The sequence below is a fragment of the Piliocolobus tephrosceles genome, chromosome 7 (assembly GCF_002776525.5).
Source record: "Piliocolobus tephrosceles isolate RC106 chromosome 7, ASM277652v3, whole genome shotgun sequence".
In the NCBI taxonomy this organism is placed as follows: Eukaryota; Metazoa; Chordata; class Mammalia; order Primates; family Cercopithecidae; genus Piliocolobus; species Piliocolobus tephrosceles.
In genome coordinates this window covers 22,256,200-22,280,935 of record NC_045440.1, presented here as the reverse complement: position 1 = coordinate 22,280,935, position 24,736 = coordinate 22,256,200, and the positions used below count along the sequence as shown (strand labels likewise).

At 36.2% G+C, this 24,736-nt stretch overlaps 1 non-coding gene and 1 pseudogene across 1 annotated transcript; both read left to right on the top strand.

Moving 5' to 3' along the window:
• The window catches only part of LOC111545639, a 152,708-nt pseudogene that overhangs the window by 45,910 nt on the left and 82,062 nt on the right, over positions 1-24,736 (top strand).
• Positions 3,836-3,998, top strand: LOC111545797. Its single transcript, XR_002732551.1, has one exon. It is a non-coding gene; the product is annotated as a U1 spliceosomal RNA (small nuclear RNA).

Genomic DNA, 24,736 nt, shown 5'->3' with positions numbered 1-24,736 from the left:
GGTACTTGAAATGTCTGAGGCAAATAGGCATTTGGCAAGAATCTCTAGGTGAATCACACTGCAGATTTTTAGAATTTTGAAGTAAAACTAGACCATCCTTTATGGATACCTTTTTTTTTTTTTTTTTGGAGAAACAGCTTCTGGCTTACTACTGGGCCCTGGTAGAGAAGGAATGCTTAGCCGTGGGCTTTTAAATCACCATGCGACTTGAGCTGCCCATCATATCCTGGGGTTGTTTGACCTACAGAGCCAAAAAGTTAGCATTCTGTAAGCAAATAAAGTGGTATACAAGAAAAAATTTAAGCACATCTTGAAGTCACAGAGATGGCCAGAAGTATGTGACTCAAGCACAGTGACCAATCGTTTAGCTGGACTTTAGGGACTTAGAAGAAACAAGATTGGAAAATTAGCCCTCGGCAGGTCTTGAAAAGAGATGTGTGGAGAAACACTCCAAATGGGAAGAGTTTAAATTATACTTTTCACGGCCAACTGTTACCAGAAAAATGTAATCCAAGCAAGAAATAGAAAATGTAAAAGGAGTGAGGATAATGAATATGAGGGAAATTAGATGCTAGAATAAGACCTAGAGTCAACTTTGGGCTGCCTTACCTTCACCTTTGCAGGCCTACCCCTGGTTAGTCTCTAAGCCCAAATTAAACTATAAGGATAGTATATCAGCAGCAGCAATTGAAAGTAGCCTCATGCTCATCAAATTGTATCTAGTATGTCTAAGCGAGCTCTGTTCCTATTTGTGCATTCTTCCCTCCCCCAACCTCCCTATTATACACAAATAGCCTTCCCCTAGCCCAAGTTCCCAGTCCATTGATCCCACCTTGGATACTGTGCTTTTCATTCCCTGACTCCAGCTTATCTAGTCCTACATTCTTGAAATCCTCCTGAAGAGCTGGTCTTGCTCCCAATACCTTCAGTTGCTGGCCATTGGACTTCAGATGCCCCTGTTCCCTGTATCTCAATGCTAATTCAACCTGCTGCAGTAAGCCTTCCCAAATATGGATGCCAGCTGACACTACACAGAGCATGCGTGACTCTGGTTGCCCATGTGGTGCCAGCAGCACAGCTGAGTCCATTTCTTCTCTCATTTGTCTGACTGTACACTGCCCAGTATGCATCCCAGCTAAGCCTGGTGTGAGGAGTGACACCCAACAGATACGTTTTAGGAAGGTTATTAAAAAACAAATACTAGGATGAATGATAATCTGATTCCCCACAGCAATTCAAATGTTCTTTTTGTAGAACATACTCATTCCCTCGAAGTAATTATTAATTCAGGTTTTTAAATTCAGATAGGTACTCTAAAACTACCAGTCTGGAGGAAACCTGGACATATCCTTTTACCCTCAAATTTCTGTTGTACTGGGCTTCCAAAGATACTTGCAAACATAAACGTCTTGAGATTTTTCCCTGTTAGAAACTCTGCTCAAGTATCCTAATGACTTCATATGAATTCTGTCATCTGGATACAGTTGACTTTTTCCTTTCTGTGCCTCAGAAGGAGGCAGATTAACTTAATCTAATGTGCCCAAAAAGAGAAAAAGAAGTTGGGAGTGGAGGAAGGATCACACCAGTTCATAAGCTGACAACAGAAAAAACTGCCTGACACCAGGCCTGAAATTATTTGGTGTTATTTGCCTGCTAAATCAACATCTGTCTCGTTTAGATGACTAGGAATTAAATAAGAAAAAAATCTCTCTCATGCTGCAAGATTGCTAATAATGACAATCAGTTCTCCAGGGCTAAGCATAATTGGAAATATTTTTTCTCAGCGACTCAAAAAGTAGAATATCAAAATTATATTTAAACGGTGCTACTTTCAAAATATATTTAGAGTCAAGGAAAAGTAATATAGTGATTTAATCTATAATGTCAAAAATAAGAAGAAAATTGGTTACTTAAGAACAAAATAGCATCATGTCCTTTTCTATGAGTAAATTACAGATAATGGGTAATCAGTAGAGATAGGAGTATATTGACACAATGTGTGATAAAGATTCCCAGCGTCAAAGATAATGCATTTACTAAAGTCATAACAAGGCTTGCTAATTGTTCAAGGGGGCTCCTGAACATCTCACATGCACCCCTAATACTAGAGATAATAAGTAAAGTTACCTACTTATACATCAATCTTCCTAACCAGGAGCTAACATTTATAAAGTTAGAAGATGTGTAATAACAATTATAGTCTCAGTATTTAGCAAACAACAGGTACAGGTGTCCCTTTGTATCCATGGAGGATTGCATCCAGGACCCCCGCAGAGAGAAAAATCTGTGGATGCTCAAGCATCTTCCATAAACCTACAAACATACAACCTACAAACATCCTCCTCTATACTTTAAATCATCAATAGGCTACCTATAATACTTAAAACAATGTAAATGTTATGGAAATCATTGTTATGCTTTATTGTTTTTAATTGTATTATTTTTATCATTGTATATGTATTTATTTACTTTTTCTTTATTTTTGATCCTCAGTTGTTTGAATCCTCAGATGCAAAACTCATGGATATGGAGGGTCGATATACTTGGTAAACATTGACTGACTGAAGTGTTTAGTTGATGTAGCAGCTGAAATGCCTCATGTAACCCCAAAAGGTTTAAAATGCTCAGAATAGCTGATTCTATTTTCCTCCGGATGTGAAGACACATCCCATCCCTTTCCCTTTCATGTCATATCTCAGCTGAATAACAAAAGAGATGCAAAAAGGAGAGCCCAGAACATCAGAAGTATGAACAACAGAAGGTATGATCCACATTTACAAATATCTGAGTCCTACTTGATCTAGTACAGATGGAATCAGACTAAAACCAAGAGCCCCAACCACAACTTTGTTCTGTCATCCAGCTAAGAGTGCCTTGATGTTTAACTGTCCAGACACTGTAATTGCTCTCAGCCCTGTGTGGAAGCCCACATTATAACACCAGCCTGACTCGTCATCTTGTCTCTTAGATTTCTAACCATTGCCACTTGTATTTTAATTTTGAAATTATATTATTAATATAAGGTATAAGCTGTGCCAAAACCCTCTCAGCTTCCCACCCTCTCAGTTTAAAGCTAAAATTCGACAAGAAAATACTTCTTTACACAATTGGAGATAATACAACCTGTCACTTAATGAAAATCCATTAATATGAAAAGGAAATTGTAGGTATCAAGAGTAGTATTAGCATAATAAGTTTTCAGATGATGGGCTAGTGGAAAAAAGTGAGAGGTAAAAACAAGGCAGAAAATTTCCCATTTACAGATGAAAAGGTTTTATAAGCTTAGAAGGAACGATATTGAAAAATTCAGAAACTTTATTTTAACAAATGTTTACCATAGTGAAAAACTGCTAAAGTTCAAGTGTTTATATGGATGTAATAATTATTTTTATAAGTAAAATATACAAAAGGGAAATCAGAAAAACCCATTTTTAAATGTTAAAATTCTTTCCCATGGAATCATGGTAGAAAGAGAATACAGATAATCATCGAGACTTTAATAATAAATAAACAGTACTTAAAAAGTACTTTTTAAAACAGAGAGGGTATGTGCCTAGTCATGATGGAATAACAGCGACTAAATTTATATATACTTTGAAATAATAGGGAAAAAGCAGACAAAATATAGGAAAGAGCAGTTTTCCAACATTGAAAAGCAAGTAAACAATGGCAGTGATCCCCAAGAATCAGAAATCAAAGTAAAAGAGTCCTAAGATTGCTCTAGCTTACTGCCTGGAGAGAGTATGCAGCATCAAACAGATCAAACCAAGTAGGACCTGGGCGTTTTCCCTGAGTTGAAGAGGCAGAGATCAGGATTTAAGAAGGCTAAGAATTCATACTTACTGGCAGGGGAGATACCATGATCATGAAGGTGGTTTTCCCAGCATGAGGCTCATCCATTGCACTCCAGATGTGTTGACCCCTGCAATTTCCCCAAACGTGGGAAATTCAACTTCATAATTTGTGGTAGTGGGGGACTGTGTTTGCGCTTTCCCCTGGTCTTCATGGTTGAAGAACAGGTCTAGGCCAGGCTCGGTAGCCCACGCCTGTAATCCCAACACTTTGGGAGGCTGAATCAGGTGGATCACCTGAGGTCAGGAGTTCAAGACCAGCCTGGCCAGTATAGTGAAACTCTGTCTCTACTAAAAATACAAAAATTAGCTGGGCATGGTGGTGCACTTCTGTGGTCCTAGCTACTCAGGAGGCTGAGCCAGGAGAATTGCTTGAACCTGGGATGTGGAGGTTGCAGTGAGCCGAGATCATGCCACTGCACTCCAGCCTGGGTGACAGAGCAAGACTCTGAAGAAGAAGAAGAAAGAAAGAAGAAAGAGGAAAGAAAGAAGAAAGAAGAAGAAAGAAGAGGAAAGAAGAAGAAAGAAGAAGAAGGCGGTTAAGAATTGTCAATTCATGAGGCAGATTACTGAAGAGAAGAGAATGAACACCAGAGATTATCAGAGGGTTTCCTCAAAGACTTTAACCGAATACTGATCAGCATATGCATGTAAAATAAGTCCTAAAGCTAAAGCAAGTAGCATTAGAAAGGAGCAGGGAGAATGAATGATCTCCAAGTCTCACTAAAAGATGGAACTAGTTCATGCCCTCAACAGCTACAATGGAAAGCTCTCCTAATGGTTAGCATTAAGTAAAGTAGGAGTCAGTAAAACATGGCCCACAGGCCAAATTGGAACATAGCCATACTCATCTGTTTACGTATGATCTATGACTGATTTTGTGCTGCAATAGCAAAATTAAACCATTTCAACAAAGGCCATTTGGCCAACAAAGTGTAAAATATTTATTATCTGGTCTTCTAGAGAAAATATTTGCCAATGTTTGGATTAGAGCCCTCAAACGTGTTTTGCCTTAGGAGTTGACACAAATTAGTCCTAACTTAAAAGCTGTTCTGGACCCACATAACAAAACTTAAAAACAAACTTTAAAGTAGTTTAGTTATGCCCTGGAACATAGACCAAAACTATTTAAAGAAACAAAACAAGATTTATCATCTAAAATTCGTAACTGGTATACAATTAAACATTAATAGTCATGAAAATAACCAGAAAAATATGAAGCATAACAAAAAGCTAATAACAAAGAAATCAAAGAAATAACAAAGATAATAGAATTAGTGAACAAGGGTGTTAAAACAGCAATTATAAATACAACTCAATTTGTTCAAGTATGAATATAATAAAAAGTAGAAGATTAGAAAAACTGAACTGAAATGAAACTGCAATATTTGACATAAAAGTGCACTGACTGACAGATTAGACACTGCAAAAGAAAAACAAATAATAAACTTAAAGACATGACAAGATAGGGTATCCAAAATAAAATACAGGAAAAAAGACTTTAAAAATAAACAGAACAACAGCGAGTTATCAGCAATCTCAAACAGTGTAATGAGCATGGAATTGAATTCCAGACTAGAAAGAGCAGTGAGTCAAAAAAAAATTTTTTTGAAAAAATTGCTAAAAGTTTCAATAATTTTATAAAAATTATAATTCTACAGATCCAAGAAGCTCAAAAAACCCCAAATAGAAGAAACAAAGAAAATCACAAGAAGACAAATCATAGCCCAACTGTAGCAAAGCAGTGACAGAGAAAAAAAATCTTAAAACCAGCCACTGGAAAACAAAAGACACATTACACACAAAACAATGAAGGTAATGACCATGACAGACTTCTGAACAGAAACACAAGCCAGAACACAGTAAAGCAACATTGTTAAAATACTCCATAAAAAAACTGTCAACTTAGAATTCTATACCCAGTGAAAATATCTTCCAAAAAGAAAATGGATTGAAAATTTTTACAGGCCCGTAAAAGCTGAGAGACTCCATTAACAACAGATAAGCACTATAATATAAAATGTAGAAGGGAGTCATTCATGAGAAAAAAAGAATCATATCAACTAGATGTTTGGATCCATGAGGAGGAACGAAGAGTGCCAGAAATGGTAAATATGTTGGTAAATTTCACTTTATTACTTTTAAAGCTCATTAAAATATTATTGGCTGTTTAAAGCAAAAACAGTAACAATGCATTGCCAAGTTTATAACATTTGTTAAAATAAAATATATGACAATAGCACAAAGACCAGGCATAGAAAATGAAAGTGTACTGTTATGATGTTCTTATAATATGTATAGAGTGACAGACTAATATTAAAAAGTAGCTTGCTAGAAGTTAAAAATTATATGTATATGTAAACCACCGAGGGAAAAATGTAATAAAGAGGATCAAACAAAATCATGGAAAAATAGGTAATTCATGCAAAACAAAGCAGAAAAGGAGAAAAGCTAAGAACCCAAAAATAGATAAGACAAAAAATGAATTAAAAGCTGGCAGATTTGAAGACATGCATATGATCAATCACATTAAATGTAAATGATATAAGTATACCAATTAAAAGGCAAAATTAGACAGATTAAACACAATGACCAAAAAAACAAAAAGAAAACAGAATGACCAAACTATACACTATCTAAAAGAAAAATTGACATTAAATACAAATACACATATAGGTTGAATAAATAACGAAGTTGTATTTTGCAGGTATACACACATATACACAAACAAGCTTGACTATATCAATATCAGCTATAATATTAGTATATAGTATCAATAGCTATATCTATAACTGTATAAAACCAAGGAAAAAGCAGGTAATTGTATAAGATTAAGGGGTCACTTAATCCAGAAGAGATAAATATTCTAAAAATGTATTCACTTAATGGCACTTCAAAATACATCAAAAACTTAAAATATGAAAAATATAATTTTCTTAAATCCACAATTATTGTTGAAGATTTCAAATTCCCTCTGTCAATAATGGATAAAAATTAGCAGACAAAAATATCAGGAAAGATACAGAAATCGTGAGCAATACAGTATTATCAAGTAACTTGACTTAATTGATGTTTATGGAATAATCCCCTCCACCAACAAGCAGAATACACATTCTTTTCAAGAGCATATGAACTATTTTCCACAAAGGACCATATTTCTGGGTCATAAAATTATTCCCAATAAATATAAAAATATTATTGAAATTATACAAATATAATTGAGTATAATTTTAAAATCACCATAAAAAGTCTGATAATTTTCCAAATATTTAGAAACTTAGCATCTCACTTCTAAATAAACCATTAGTCAAAGAAATACCACAAAGGAAGGTAGACAATTTTGTGAACTAAATGAAAAGGAACACATAATATTAAAATCCATGGGATCAAGTAAATCAATACTTAGAGAGAAATTTATGACATTAAAAGCTTATATTACAAAGGTTGAATAGATTAAAATCAGTGACCTAGGCTTACACATAATAAATTGTAATAAGAATAACAAATTAACCCAGTGCAAGCAGAAGGAAGAAAATAATACACATTAAGCAGAAATTAATAAAATTGCAAAGGTAAATAACACAGAAAAATTCTTGAAGCCCAAAGCTGTTTTTTGTTGTTATTTGAATACAATAAAACTGCTCTTTAACACCCATTGTTAAGAAATGAAAAGGCAAGCCACAACCCAAGATAAAATATTGGCAAATATATAACAAATGAAGAACTTGAATCCAAAATATACAAAGAACTCAAACAACTCAATTAAAAGAAGATACATAACCCAATCAAAAAAAAAAAAGCAGACAGAAGACTTGAACAGACACTTCACCAATGATGATTTACATTCTTTTTCCTGCCTCAATTTACCTCTGGCAATCCATACAGAGTCTACTTAGGATCAGGATTTAAGAGCTCCTTTACCCATCTGCTCATCAACAGAGCATCATCATGTGCTCATCATCAACAGAGATGGAAGCCTTTGTTTTCCACCTCACATCCACACAGAGCGTCATTCTCTGCAGAAGCAGAGCTGATCATTTGTGGAATTTGCTTCCTCCATAAGCATCATAGGATCTTAAGCCTTCTATTCCCCTCTATTCCCACCCAATCCCAAATCCAGCCTTTCTTCTCATTGGCTTCAGGCCTCAGTTATAAGGAGTGGACCTCAGATCAATGAAGCTGAATAAGGGTATAAAGAAACGTGACACTCCTTGGTCTGAGGCCAAGACCAGCTTCTACTGTAAGACAACCTCTGAAAAACTTCAGCAAGTGACCAGACTTTATATTTTACACTACAAGGAACTGCTGAAGGAACGAACCCTGGGTACCACTGAATTGCAGCTTCATACCATCTTAATCCACAGGAGAAAATTTAGGGAGGCTGGTGTTAAAGGAAGGGGTTACAGAGTGAGACACAGCCTCTGTGAACCAGCTTGCCTGTCAGGATCATGCCCAAGGATGTAAACAAGTTGCAGTGCTCCCAGAGAGTATCTCTGTGCAAAAGACTGTGAAGGAAGCTGCAGAGATGGCTCTGTCAATGAGTTGTAAAGCTGAAATAAACTTCTCCAAACTATGAATTACAAACAACAAATTCTGATCAAACATGCTAAAGGAAATGCTGAATTATCATTCTATCTTTCTATAGAAAAAAAATTACAAAACCATTTTCTAATACTCAATGGTGCTTACAGATGTAACTATAGAGGAATATAGCTGAGTACAATAGTGCTCAGTAAATAATTTTACAGACCACGCAGGAATCAACAAATTCAAACCAACATCGTTTTAGCATTTCTATGATCTTCCTTTAAAAGTGTCCAAAATGGCTGGGCATGGTGGCTCACGCCTGTAATCTCAGCACTGTGGGAGGCTGAGGCAGGCGGATCACCTGAGGTCAAGAGTTCAAGACCAGCCTGGCCAACATGGTGAAACCCTGTCTCTACTAAAAATACAAAACTTAGCTGGGTGTGCTGTCAGGCACCTGTAATCTCTGCTACTCAGGAGGCTGAGGCAAGAGAATCGCATGACCCAGGAGGCAGAGGTTGCAGTGAGCAGAGATCACGCCACTGCACTCCAGCCTGGGCGACAGAGTGAGCCTTGGTCTCAAAAATAAATTAATGAATAAAAATAAATAAAAATGCCAAAAATTCTAACCGAAAATTAAGAAGAGAGACAGAGAGAAAACACAATTAGATTGGATTTAGGGTTAATAATCTAAGCCTTGGTTGCCCTACAAGCTGGGTGACCTACAGCAAGTCTTTTGCCCTCTCTGAGCCTCACTTTGTTACAAAATCAGAAGACAATTGCACATGCAGCTTGTCATCTACATATGGCCATTAGCACTGTTAAAGTCCATGTGAGACATTAAATAAAACAATATTCTTCCCATTTCTCTAGTTTTTGTGAACTGTTTACAAGGTTCACCACATCTAGAAGGGAAGCTTCGACATAAACTTTTTAGATGGCATGCTGGCTCCCTTCCCCACCCAGCAAAAATCTGAGCCTTATTAAGATGACTGGAATATTGGTATTAGGTAAGGAATGAAACAGAAGCCTCTGCCTCATATACAGAGTGAGGAAAATGAGATAAATTAATCAGTTTTGTTGTTTTGTTGGAGTCAAAAGGACAATACTCGTGAAGCTAATACTTCTCACTATAATTTTTCATCCATTAAACTGTATGCAAACGAATTTACGTAAGTACACATTGGAGGTAACACAATATAGTGGAGAAAACAAATTTGCCTAATAACATGGATGTGTTAATTACTGTTTGACCCTCCACAAGTCTCTCAACTTCTGACCTATGATTTTCTTATCTGTAGAATGTGAGTTGGACCATCAATCATAGCAATTTTACCAAATTGTTACTAAATGAAATGAATTATGTGAAAGTGATTTTTAAACTCTGAAGTTTAATAGACATGTTAAAGCATGTCACGGGCATTCCATCTAGGGCAATATTGACATTAACTAGATTTGTGGAGGTGGGCTTAGAAATAATTGAGGAAAACCATGACCTGGTGTGTTTAAGAGCAGTTTGAGCACTTTGGGAAGCCGAGACGGGCGGATCACAAAGTCAGGAGATCGAGACCATCCTGGCTAATATGGTGAAACCCCGTCTCTACTAAAAAATACAAAAAACTAGCCGGGCGAGGTGGCGGGCGCCTGTAGTCCCAGCTACTGGGGAGGCTGAGGCAGGAGAATGGCGTAAACCCGGGAGGCGGAGCTTGCAGGGAGGCTGAGGCAGGAGAATGGCGTAAACCCGGGAGGCGGAGCTTGCAGTGAGCCGAGATCCGGCCACTGCACTCCAGCTTGGGCGACAGAGCGAGACTCCGTCTCAAAAAAAAAAAAAAAAAAAAAAAAAAAAAGAGCAGTTTGAGCAATCATAGGATTTAGGTTTCCATTCCAGCTTTGTTACTCATTAGCTGTGTAATCTTTTTTTTTTTTTTTTTTGGTTTTATTATTTTTAGTTGATACATAATAATTGTAAATATTTATGGGGTACAATGTGATACTTTGATACATTTATACAATGTCTAATGATCAGATAATTAGCATATCTATCACCTCAAACTTATTATTTGTGTTGGGAACATTCAAACTCTGCTCTTGCAGCTATTTGAAAATATACAACAAATTGTTAATTATAGTTCACCCTATAGAGCTACAGAACACTAAAACTTGTTCCTCCTATTTAGCTGTGTAAGTTTGTATCTGATAACCAACCTGCCACTGTTCCCTCACCCCACCAACCCTTCCCAGTCTCTAGAAACCACTGCTCTATTCATTACTTCTATGAAAGCAACATTTTTTGTAATCTTGAGCAAGCTACTTAATCTCTCTAATTTGACATTTCTTCATCAATGTTATATAAAATAGGGAATATCTCTTGTTGTTTAGATTAAATGAAATAACATGCATAAAACGCCTATCAACAGAACTGGCATATTGCCAGCGTCCAGTAAATGAGAACTGCCATGATGATGATGAGGAGGAGGAGGAGGAGGAGGAGGAGGATGGAGGAGCCACATACATGTAGACTCAGAGAGGAGAAAGAAAGCACATTTCCCATCCTCCAACTCTCAGAGAAATAACAGTTCTCAAGAGCAAAATATTAACATCATGAACAGAAACAAAGTTCGACTCACCTCACCAAAAATCGTGGTCATTCTAATTTATAAAAGGAAAAACCTACCAAGTAACTTAAAATATTTATTTGCTGTGAACATTTTCATTCTCAGTTATAAAACAGCATGTACTGCTTTGCTGGTACTCCAGAATTATTTTCTATATGTGATACACATATGTACACACATCTATTTGAGAGAAACCTTCATGACCCAGGTACACGTGTCCACGTGATTCAACAAGACACATGTTGTTTCTGCCTCCAGAGAGCACGAGGTTTAACTGGAAAGATACACAATTAAACAACTAATTACAATAAAATGGAATAACAATCAGAGCAGGAGAAGTTCATGGTGCTATGGGGACATATAACAGGTAGATTTTATTGTTTTACAGAAGAAAACAATTTCCCTGAACTAATAACATTTACACATAATCTTGAAGTCAGTCAGGTAAGACAGAAGCCGCATTTTCCTGGTGGGGAAAGTATCAGGAGTGAAAGCACCTCATGTTATAATAAGCAAGGGGAGGTGGAGAAAGAAAAATGAAAAAACATGGTATCTTCTCAGGCATATTGAAAAGTTTTAATTTTCCCTGCAGACAATGGGAACTGTTGAAGCATTTTAAGAAGAATAATTTTTTGTTTGTTTGTTTGTTTGTTTTTTGACACAGAGTCTCACTGTGTCGCCCAGGCTGGAGTACAGTGGTGCAATCTTGGCTCACTGCAATCTCCACCTCCCGGGTTCAAGCCATTCTCCTGTCTCAGCCTCCCAAATAGCTTACAGGCGTGCATCACCAAGCCTGGCTAAGTTTTATATTTTTAGTAGAGATAGGGTTTCGCTATACTGGCTGGGCTGGTCTCGAACTCCTGGCCTCAGGCAATTTTCAAATGTATAACTATAATCACTCTAACTGATGCTTCTTCCACTTTCCAAATGTGAAAATGATTACAGAATCCATCTGCCAACTTGTCACATTCTCCTAATCAAAATCCTTCAGTAGCTTCCCATCAGCACCAATTAAAATCCATTTCTTCACTTGATATTCCAGGTTTTTCACTGTCTGGCCTCAAATATCTTTCTAGACCTATCTCCCTCTGCTTCTTGTCATATATTTTATAGTCCAACCAATTATTTCCAAAACTCAACCTGTGCCTTTCTATTTTTGTCTTTGATCTTATTATTCACTGACTCTAGGAGATTCTTTTCTTTTTTATTTGCTTGTATTATTCAGGATCCTATTTAAGTGTCTCTTCTCTAAAATCTCCCTTAATTCTCTGAAGTGGTACCATTCTCTTTCCACTGAACTTTTTAAACTATTCCTTCAGTCTTTTACCTTTCCTACTAAATATTTGCATTATGTATGTCTATGTCACATACATATTCACTCAAATTAAATACTTGATGGCAAAGGATAAACTTTATTAATGCTCATATCCTCTATAGGTCTAAGCCATGTTCTTGGACTATGATAGAAGAACAATTAATCAGTAAATAAATGGATGAATGGTAGCTTTACCATTAAAGGTTCTCTTGCTTCAAAGCTATAAATGGCATTTTAACTTATAGTTTCACTTTCTCAGAACCTTGTAACCAAGTTTCTGCATTATAGAATGTCACAAAATGATTGAATTTATGTCTATTTTTAGGATATTTATGAGTTGATAAGATAATAAAGGAAGAGTAAGCCTCCGAGTTTGAATTATTGTGAGAATCCTGCAAGAAAATTAAAGCACTTTTTAAAGTACTAGGTGCTATATAAATAGGAAAATCTAGTATAAATTTTTAAAAATTTCAGCATAATTTTTTGCATTGAATATTAGTGATGTGGTAATGGTACCTAAAAATAGATTTATGTAATAGATTTGTATCAGTTAAAAATCATGTGTATGTCTTTCTGTTATTAATTGTATAACTTACAAAGTGAGCATTCGTATAATGAAAAGAACATGGAACCCTGAGTTAGAATTGGTTTGAATAATGAATCTATGAATTATTTCTTTCTTATGTGAGGTTGGGCAAGTTATTAAACTCTCTGGGCTTCAGTTTTATATAAGAACAATAACCCCCCTACCTCATAGGATAGTAAGAACTGAAGTAACAAATATCAGTACTTTTGTAAACAGCAGCATTCCCGTTTATTGTAAACGTTAAATTTATGATTTCCATCAATCTATTAAATCTTATTCCATAAATAAACTCTATTACAAATCTTGTATCAAAATAGAAAGTAACTCCTCCTACTCTATCCATTGTTCATAAAGCAAGGTCTTCATATCCTGGCCCTGCTTATGAAAAAGCTTACTGCTTGCCTGCCTGCAATGGCTTTTAAGGTTGGAATGGGCAAAACATAAATGAACAGTGGATGAAATGTTTCATGATAAAAAAGGAAGTAGAGACACCAAATCGATATTTCTCATATATTTTAGTCTAACCATAAAATTTCCAACGTTACATTACAGTTTAAGCATTTTTGCATATTCAAACTTGTGCAATAAGGCATGGTTCTTATTCTTAAGAATTTCATAAATATGTGAATATAATAAATATACTAAACCTCAAAATAAAGACCTATATGGAGTGCTATCTGAATGCAAAGGAAGATCTCTGAAAGATAAAGTGGAAAAAGTTTCCAAATATGTTGAAACATTTCCTATGTCTTAAAAAGAAAATAAATGGATTTTTTTAAACAAATGGGCAAAAGGAGAGATGGACAGAGATTTCAGATCAAAGAAATAACATGTGATACAAAATCCCAATGTACTTCAGTAAAGGGAGATTCTTCCTTGCTATCTCTTCCTGTAACAGGGGTGGGAAATGACCAGGTGGTGATTCTGGCATAGATAGATGTAGTCGTCTTTCATCTTTTATTTTATTTAACATCCAGCTCTTAAATCTTCCCACCGTTCTTAAAAGGGAGAATGATTCAGAATGATAGAATTGATGCTGACACATCTGCTTTGCTTTAGTAACAAGCTAATTACTACAACCAGTTATTAATTAACTATATTATATGTAAATTTTAAATGTACAACAGGATGTCAAGTGGAATGTTTTCCCATCATGTTAATTTTGGCTGGTAACCCAAACCTGAAATCAAAGGGTGATGAGTACCCAATATTCCAAAGAGATACCAGACCATCTAGCAGGTGGTCTAGCAAATAGGGTCAGCAAACACTGGGCCACGTTGAGGGCATAAACAACCAAGGACATCTGCCTAATGCTGAGGAGACACTGGTGCATTAGCATTTCTTTAGCAAGTGCATTTCAAGGTACCGTATCTTCCCTCTTCCACCCTCCAAACTAGTAACCTGGGTTTCAGAAATCTGATGGGTATATCCTCTGAAGTTTGGGGGATATTGGGCTTGATACCTGACTTATACCCCTCTCCCCACCACCCCCCCCCAAAAAAAAAAAAAAAAAAAAAAAAACTAAAGGCCAGAAGCTGCTTAGAGCATCCTGGCCTGACAGAAGAGATATAGTTAGAGCGAAGGTCATAATATAAGTGTAATACAAATGCTGTATCAAAAGTGAAAGTAATTCCCCATACTCTGTTATGTAAAACAAGGTCTTCGTGTCTGGCTCCACTTACTGGAAAGAGATGAATACCTTACACTTTGAGAATTTTTAGAGATTCCAGGACAAAAAGAAATGTAGCATTGGGGAATGAAGTCAGACATGAGTAAACTTGCAAGGAACCCTGTCCAAAAGTTGGGCTTTGAAGGGTAAGGCACTCCCAAGAAAGTTGTTTGGAGTAGATAGAAATGGACTGAGGAGAGTGTTAAGCAGCCAGCCACAAAATATCACCTCCATCAGGGAATAGCGGGAGGAAGATCCCCAGAAACGAGATCCTCTGAGAGACAAACAAGAACTCAAGAGAGAAGTAGCTTGCATCTGCCTCTGTCCATTAGAAACGTGCCAATACTGGGTAAAAACTATGCTGGCAAAAAGAACTTTTGTGTCCTTCCCTCTCTTCCTTTCCCAGACTCTTCCCTGTAAGAACAAGGGCAGCTCAGTGAATGACAGGGGGAGGAATAACATGTGAAAATATTAAGGAAGGTCACCATAACCTCTTTCCCCCGTCGTGGTTTTCTTAACCTGAAGTTATCCCAAGCTGGGATATCTCAAGCAGGAAAGACTCAGAACTAAGTGAGAAACTGTTGTGAAATCATAATGGACTAGATTCTTTAGTACCTGAAAATGAGACTATCTATTCACACTTAAGAACGATCAGAAAACCCATGGTTATCTGCTTGGTATTTTACCCAGGGAGAAGGAAAGAGTCAACAAGACAACTTTAAAGAAACAATGAAAAAAAAAAAAGTTAGGTTGCTTCTTACTCACACCCTACTGAGCCCACAATGTTCAACAAACTAATTGCACATAAAGTATCTAATGGAATTGTCATCAAATCATTTGTCTTAGACATCTTTATTCCTATTTTATAGATGAAAATAATCTTGCATAAGTCAATGCACATTGTTGAGGGCCACCACCTGTAAGGGTGGATTTAAACACAGGTTTGCTTAACTCCAAATCTGGGACTTAACATCTAAGCTATTCTGACTTATTACATATACTATAAACTGAAGTCCCCATTATCATTAAACAGGCTTTGTTGTGAAGATGCTTAATATTTTACTTAATATTTTACCCAGATTCCAGAAAAGGAGATTATAAAGATGTGACAAGAAGGAACTAGGAATAGCTAAGGGGCTAATAAAAGCTATGTTATAATTGGGCCAGTAGTGCTTTCCCAAACTCCTCCTTTTGTTCCTTAAAATACAGTTCAAATGCATTGATTTAACAAATATCTATTGAGCTTCTCCTATGTACCAGGCACTATATTTGGCACTGAAGACACGAAATGAGCATGGTTTACACTATTATGGGAATACAAGAACAGTGAGCAGCCCACCATCCAATTGCAGCCCAATCTGTTATGTTTTCTAATACACATGTGCACGCACAAAGAAGGGGACCTAACACTAACTTAAAAGGTCAGAGAGAGCTTCCTGGAGAAAGTGACTTGTGAGCTGAGACCTGAAGGATAAGCAGACAAGGAAAAGCAAAGAGGACGTAGAAGTCTTTTCCCCACAGAGAGAAAGCCACATGTGAAGAAATGGATGCAGGAGCAGATACCACAGGTTTAAAGAAATGACAGAAGTTGAGAAGTGCTGAGTCACAGAGGGCAAGGGAAGATGGTGAGAGACGCAGCAGCAAAGGGAAGCTAGACTCTCTGGACACGTTGAAAGGACTTGGACCTTCCAAGAAAGGAAGGGCAAAGACAAGAAGACCTCAGCCAACAACTCATGGGCTTACAAATTCTTGAAAACATATGAACTATTTGACTCCTGAAAAACTTCTCCCTCTGAACTTAATCCAAACCACAACTCTGATCCAAAAAATGGGGAAAATGGGAAGAATGCAATGTACTCAGTTTAATGTCCAGTTTCACAAAAGCTGTTTTTTTTTTTTCCTTAGTCTGCACCTTATGCTGGTACATGCTCAAGGAAAGGGTGTGTACCTCCGAAAGAACCATGCTGCAACAAATGCATTATCTGGGCATCCAGATAGATGTAGATCCACCACAAATATGACAACAAAACAACTCTGGTCATTAAAATTTCTAAAGTTATAGGAGTTAAATTTGAGATACCCTTTCCATTTTGAATCACAGAAACGATATGTGTTTACTGGGTTGATTATAACATAACCTTATTGATTGTTATTCTAAAATTCTACAAAGCTTTTCTTCTCTGTTGCCTTGCTTTGTTTTATTAGGAACAGAAAATTACTAAACAGAGACACAGTTCTAGGATTCTCTGCTTTATCATCACTCTAAAGCTAAAATATCTAGTCTCTCTTATTCCTAAACTTGCCTTCACTTTCTTCTTTTAGTACCTTTTCTTGGGCACTAAAGAAAAGGGAATGGACTCAGAGAAATAATACTAATAAACAACGATTTTTTAAAAATCCATCATTCATTGAGTTCCTACTCCATAAGAGGCAAAATACTAGATGTTTTGCATAAATTATCTCACTTAATCCTCACAACACTCCTATGGCATATATACTATTTTCTTCATCTTTCAAATGAAGAACTAAGGCTCAGAAAGATATGCTTAGAGATTTCCCTGACTCTACAGGCATTGTATGCTCTTAGTTACTCTAGTGTAGTTGAAAATAGTCTTCAGTTTCCTTATTCTTACCCAGAGCCTTGGATAGGTCTTGGGTAGGTTAGACAGAAATAAAATAAGGGTACTCTTCTTCAAATCATGGAGTGTATTAACATGACAGAAGATATTTTATATTCATTTAAAAATGCAGTACTGCAGCCATATTCTTTATTCATATTTTTACTTTTGGTAAAGGAACAAATAAAAATGTTCTTTCACTCTACAAATTTATTTTTCATTAGAAGTAGGCACTCCCTCAAGTGATATTAAACATTGGGCAAGCACCCAAAATGTATTGCCAAATTGTTTTCTTAATTTGGTAGTGTGAAGCTTTTCTAATTTTCTCTGACAGCAAGTTTTCTAGGCTGACAATTGCTCAGCGTATTTGTATTGTAGTGCATTCTCCAAACTTCAGAGCTTTTGCAATCGTAAAATGTGAAATTTCAGAACTATATCCCTATAAAAGATTTCATTTTAAGGTGCAGTACATGTAAAGAACTACTATAAATTCTAACACAAAGTAAGCACTCTATATGCTTGCATTTTTATTGATGACTATCCAATATTCAGATTTTGCCTATAAATTATCTTTGTGTGTATAACGGTCTCAGAACAGATAACTTTTTGCAAGACACACTCTAATTTGCAAGTAAGAAAGCAGGTAGATATAAACTGAAACTCATTGCTTTAGTTAGATTAATCCAACTAACATTGATGGGGCTGATCTGTTAATCTCTAAGATGTTTAAATAAATTGAAATAATCATATACGTTAAATAACCTGAGATGCCCCAGTCCTGAGATCTAGCCTAGAAACTGACAAAAAAGGAGAGGAGTTTTAAGGATCAAGTTGGAAATCTGAAATGGAATTAAAACCTACCCTCTCACCTGCCCACATCCAAATTTCCACTAGAGCCGGCAAATGGAAATAAAGAGAAATCTATATGATTACAGAAAATGAGATGTATAGACCAAATTAGGGCAGAGAAATGGAGAGTTGGCCAATCACAGGTTTTTAAAAATTACTAAATATTTTTTCAGCTCTACTGAGGTATAATTGACCAATAAAATGTGTGTATATTCAAGGTGTACAATATGATATTTTAATATATGTATATATTGTGAAATTATCAGGCTAGTTAACATATCCATATACTTATCTACTCTTAATGAATTTTGAGTATATATTATCAATTATAGTCACCATGCTATACACTAGGTCAGAATTTACTCACCTTACAGCTCCTATTTTTACCCTTTGACTGATTTCTCCCATCTGTTTGTTCCCTGACAATCACCCTTCTAGTATTTGTTTCTATGAGGTTGACTTTTACATATTCCACATGTAATTAAGAGTATGCATTATTCTTCTGGGTCTTACTTTAACTTTACTTGGCATAATGTCTTCCTGGTTCATTGATGTTGTCATAAATGGCAGAATTTCCTTTTCTTTTAATCCTGTTCCCATGTAGAAAAAAAAAAGGGCAGCTCACTGCCAGTGCTCATTTAATTTTACATAAACACACTTTTTGAGGCTGAAGCAAATCTGATTTTCAATGTGAAAATAAAATATAAAAACTGTTCTCCAAGCTATTTCTAAACAAAATTAACATCAAAATTGTCTGACTCATCAGAATCATATATTTTGGAAAACCTTAATTTATCCAATGAATCTCTGGCCAGCAACTGTTCAAGAATGATGTTAACATCACGTGTAGGACTGCTATGTTTTCTAGGATTTGACATTTTTAGCAATCAATAATTACTATATTTTGTACATGGAAATACCGCTACTAAAAACAGAATGTTATAAATAGAATGCCTTTTGTTCCCAAAGTTGATTTACTAGAATGATGGAAAAATAATCATAAAGCAAGATATTTCCTGGCAAAATTATCTCAGGGTAAATGCTGCAGCCACAAGCATGGCTGACAAGTATTCTCAAGGCAAATGGGAGAAGGGTTAAAGCTAAATAATATTATATTTATACAATGTAATATATTTTGCTATATATGAGACAATTTCTTTGTTCATTCATCAACTGACACTTTAGTTGTTTCAATTTTGGCTATTGTGAACATTGTAAAAAATGTTGCAATGAGCACAGGGCTGTGGCTATCTCTTTGAAATAGTTATTTTGCTAACTTTAAATATATACCCAGAAGTGTGATTGCTGGATCATATAGTTCTATTTGCAATTTTTTTAGGAAACTCTGTGCCATTTTACATAATGGTTGTATCCATTTACATTCCCAGCAATAATGTATAAGGGTTCCATTTTTCTCCAGTCTAGAGAACACATTTTTCTTTTGACTGTTTCGTAGTAGCCATCCCAATAGTATGAGATAGTATCTCATCGTAGTTTTGGTTTGCATTTGAAATCAAACAATTTGAAGAACACTAAGCATCAGTGATGCTGAGCACCTTTTCATATATCTGTTTACCATTTGTAAGTCTTCCTTGGGAAAAAAAATATATATCTCTTCAGGTCCTCTGCCCATTTTTTAATTGGGTTATTAACCCTTATCAGATAAATGGCTCACAAATGTTTTCCCCATTCCATGGGTTGCCTTTTCATTTTGATTGTTTACATTGCTCTGCATAGAATTTTGAGTTTATGTAGTCCCATTTGTTTCTCTTTTTGTTGTCTGTGTATTTGGTGCCATATCCAAAACAATTGCTAAGACCAATGTAATGAAGTTTTTCCTTACGTTTTGTTCTTTGAGTTTTATGGTCTCAGGTCTTGTATTTAAATCTTTAATTCATTTTGAGTTGATTTTCATGTATCATATCCAATTTCATTACTTTGCAGGTGGATATCCAGTTTTCCCAGCACCATTATTGAAGAGTCTTCTTTCCTCATTGTGTATCCTTGACAGTTTTGTCAAAGATTAGTTGACCATATGTGCATGGGTAGAAGTATAATGTCTCCCATTTTGTTCTTCTTGCTCAAATTGCTTTGGCCATTCAGGGTCATTTGTGGTTCCATACTGATTTTAGGATTGTTTATTCTAATTCTGTGAAAAGTGCCATTAGAATTTTAACAGAGATTGCATTTAATCTGTAGATTGCTTTGGATAATATGAATATTTTGACAATGTTGATTTTCGGATCCATGAACATAGCATCTCTTTCCATTTATTTGTGTCTTCAATTTCTTCCATCAGTGTTTTACAGATTTTAGTGTATAGATCCTTCACCACATTAAGTGTTTTATTCTTTCTGGTGCTATTGTAAATGAGATTGTTTTCTGAATTTCTTTTTTGAAAAGTTTATTGTCAATGTATAGACAGAAAACTGATTGTATATTGATTTTATACCCTGCAACTTTATTACTTCTAATTTTTGGTAGAGTCTTCAAGGTTTTCTATATATAAGATCATGCCATCTGCAAACAGAAACCATTTTCCCTCTTTTTTAAAAAATTTTATTTCCATGAGTTTTGGGGGGAACAGGGGGGTATTTGGTTACATGAGTAAGTTCTTCAGTGGTGACTTATGAGATTTTGGTGCACCCATCACCCAAGCAGTATACACTGAACCTAATTTGTAGTCTTTTATACCCCCTTTCCCACCCTTTCCTGAGTCCCCAAAGTTCATTGTGTCATTCTTATACCTTTGCGTCCAAATAGCTTTGCTTCCCACATATGAAAACATAGGATGAGTTTGGTTTTCCATTCCTGAGTTACTTCACTTCAAATAATCATTACCTCTTTGGATGCTTTTTCTTTTTCTTGCCAGGACTTCCAGAACTATGTTGAATAGAAGTAGCAAGAGTGGGCATCCTTGTCTTGTTCTTGATGTTACAGGAAAAGCTTTCACTTTTTACCATTGAATATGTTACAATTTGAATGCTTGTGTTCCCTCTGAAATTTATGCTGAAACTTAATCTTCAAAGCACAATAGTAAGAGGTGGGGCCTTTAGAAGTTGATTAGGTCATGACGACTCATCCCTCATGATTAGTGCCCTTATAAAAGAGGGTTCACAAGGGTTCAGCCCTTTTTGTTCTTCCTCCTTCTGCCACGTGAGGACACAGGATTTGCCTCTTCTGCCATGTGATGGCACAGCAAGAAGGCCCTCACCAGACACCAAGTACTAGTGATTTAGTCTTGGTCTTCCCAGCCTCAGAACTGTGAGAAAATAAATTGTTATTGTTTATAAATTATCCAGTCTCAGATGTTTTGTTATAGCAGCATACACAGAATAATACAAGTATGATGTTAGCTGTGGGCCTGCAATATATAGCTTTCATTATGTTGAAGCACATTCTTTTTATACTTAATTTGTTGGGAGTTTGTCATAAAAGGATGTCAGATTTTGTCAAATGTTGTTTCTATGCCTATGATGAGCATGATTTTTGTCCTTCATTGCATTAATGTGATGTATCACATTTGTTGATTAGCATATGTTGAACCATTCTTCAGGTGTACATCTCACTTGATCATTGTGTATGATAATTTTAATGTATTGGTGGAATTGGTTTGCTAGTATTTTGCTAAGGAATTTTGCATCTGCTTATCAGAGATATTGACCTGTAGTTTTTTGCTGTGTTCTTGTAGAATGGGTTTGGAAATATTTTCTCCTCTTCAATGTTTTAGAATATTTTGAGTAGAATCGGTATTAGTTCTGTAAATCATTGGTAGAATTCACCAGTGAAGCCATTTGGTCTTGTACTTTTCTTTGTTGGGAATTTTTTTTTAATGACATTCAATCCCCTTACTCACTAATAGTCTGTTCAGATTTTCTACTTCTTCCTGATTCAGTCTTGGTAGTTTGTATGTTTCTAAAATTTATTTCTTCTAGAATGTCTACTTTGTTGTCATATAATTGTTTATAGTGATCTCTTATGATCCTTTGTATAAATGTAATATCAGTTGTAATGCTTCCTTCTGTTTCTGATTTTATTTCAGTATTTTTCTCTTAGGTCTAGCAAAAGGTTTGTCAATTTTACTTTTCTAAAATCCAATTCTTAATTTTCTGGATCTTTTCGTTGTTACTCGAGACTCTTATTTCTGCTCTTTGCTATTTTCTTCCTTCTGCTAAGTTTGGGCTTAGATTGTTTTTTCTAGTACTTAGAGGTGTAACATTAGGTTGTTTATGTGAGATTTTTCTTTTTTCATGTATGAATTTATGACTACAAACTCCCCTCTCAGAACTACTTTTCTGGCATCACATGAGGTTAATAACATTGTGTTTTTCCATTTTCATTTGCCTCATGATATTTTTAAATTTCCCTTGATATCTTCCCTGACCCATTCGTTGTTCAAAATGTGTTGTTTAATTTCCATGTACAGTAAGTCCACACTTAACATTGTTGATTGGTTCTTGGAAATCATGAATTTAATTGAAATGACCTGTATAACAAAACCAATTTTACCATGGGCTAACTGATATAAATAGAAGTTCCTGTGGCACAGGTTAAGCCATTTCACTTAAAGTTATAGTTTCCAAGAACCTATCAATGCTGTTAAATAAGTACTTACTGTATTTATAGATTTTCCTGTTTTCCTCCTGTTATTGATTTCTAGATTCTTGTCATTGTAGGTGAAAAAGATAATTAATATGATTTGGTTTTCTTTAAATTTTTACTTGTTTATGGCTTAATATATAATCTATCCTGGAGAACTTCTGTGTGCCCTTGAAAAGAATGTATCTTCTGCTGCTGTTGGATGAAATGTTCCGTATATACCTGTTAGATTTCATCCAAGGTATAGTTCAAGTCCAATGTTTCCTCATTGACTTTCATCTGGATAATCTGTCCATTGTTGAAAGTGTGGTACTGATATCCCTACTATTGCGTTGTTGTCCATCTCCTCCTTCACGTTTAAGAGTATTTCTTGTATATATTTTGGTGTTCTGATGTTGGATGCATTATACATCCAACATCAAAACAACTTAATAACTGTCATTTATAATTAAGTCCTCTTGATGAATGTATCTTTTTATCATTATATAATGATCTTTGATTTTCTAGAATATATATGTCTTCTAGACTTTATAGGCCGGTGTTAGTGGGTAAAAATGTTCATCCAAGGGTGGATGTGGCTGGCTGAGTGAGGTGCAGTGATTTTCAGCTTGAGTAAATGTGCAGTGATGTAGCCTTCACACAGCTCTGTCATCTGAGATTGACGTCAGCAAAGATTTGCAGGGGTCATGAGTAGCCAAAATCATGAGTGTCTGCATTAGTAGGGAGAGCTGTTGGGATTTTTGGTGGTGAAGACTGTTGAAGTTCTCCTGATCTCTTTCTTCCATGGGGAAGTTGCTCAAGGCATAGGTGCTTACATAGCAGTGGCAGAGCCAGGGTCTACAGCACAGGCATGTACATAGCAATCATGACTCAAGAGCCTGGAGCAGGCTGGGCATGGTGGCTCACACCTGTAATCCCAGCACTTTGGGAGGTCGAGATGGGCAGATCACCTGAGGTCAGAAGTTTGAGACCAGCCTGGTCAACACAGTGAAGCCCCATGTCTACTAAAAATACAAAACTAGCTGGGTGTGGTGGCACACAGCTGTAATCCCAGCTACTCAGGAGCCTGAGGCAGGAGAATCGCTTGAACCTGGGAGGCGGAGGTTGCTGTGAGCCAAGATCATGCCACTGCACTCAAGCCTGGGCAACAGAGTGAGACTCAGTCTCAAAAAAAAAAAGAACCTGGAGCAGGAGCAGTGTTATCCCACGGCAGTAGTGGCTTCATTGTCTGAGGCATAAGTACATCTATGCGGCCACAGAACTGGGGTGTGGAACATAGACACGTGTGGAAAAGCCATGATGTCCTAGGCACATGCAGGGTTGGGGGTTGGTGGTGGCCCAACAGTGGATTTTTCTTGGCATAGGGGCACAGTAGCATCTCCCTATCCACTATGTTGCAGTAGTGATAGCTCTTGGTTACCTCAGTGAAAGCTTCCAGTGTCCCTGGCAGAGAAGGTCACTAGAGACCATGGTGGCACTCACTGCATGGTTGATAATCATAGCCCCCGTCTTTCTTCTTTGTTCCTAGCCATTGCCAGGTGTTTCAGGTATGCCAATCTTCCCAAAAATCATTTCTGTGCAGTTATTCTGCTTTTTTCTCCACTACAGGTTTTTACTTGAACCCTCCCAAGGCTATTTTCATTGGCCGACAGATGTGTAATTGTTTTTTGTGTGTGAGGGAATAAAGGATGGTATCTCTTACCCCACCATTTTCCTGACATTACTCCCTTGGTCAATCTCAGATTAATCATAAGTTAGGATTTAACATCCACTGGGAAAATAAATGAAATAAAATGCCAGTATAACATCTTTGCTTTTCTAAATTTAGACCAATAAATGTATGGGATGGTAAATGTTGGAATTTCTAAGGTCTTAAAGAAGTGTCAGAAAAACTAGAGTTTTGACTAAGCAAAATTCCTACTCTTAGGACACATCTAGCTTCCTGTAGGTATGGGATGGGCTGCTTGTGAAATATGACAGGTGGGTGGCATGGCTATCTCCTAACAGGAGCACTCCTGGCATTTAAACAAAGTTGCTATTACAAACACATTAAAGAAATACGTCATCGCAGAGATAAAGATTCATTCTTGAATATTGCTAATTAAAGCTT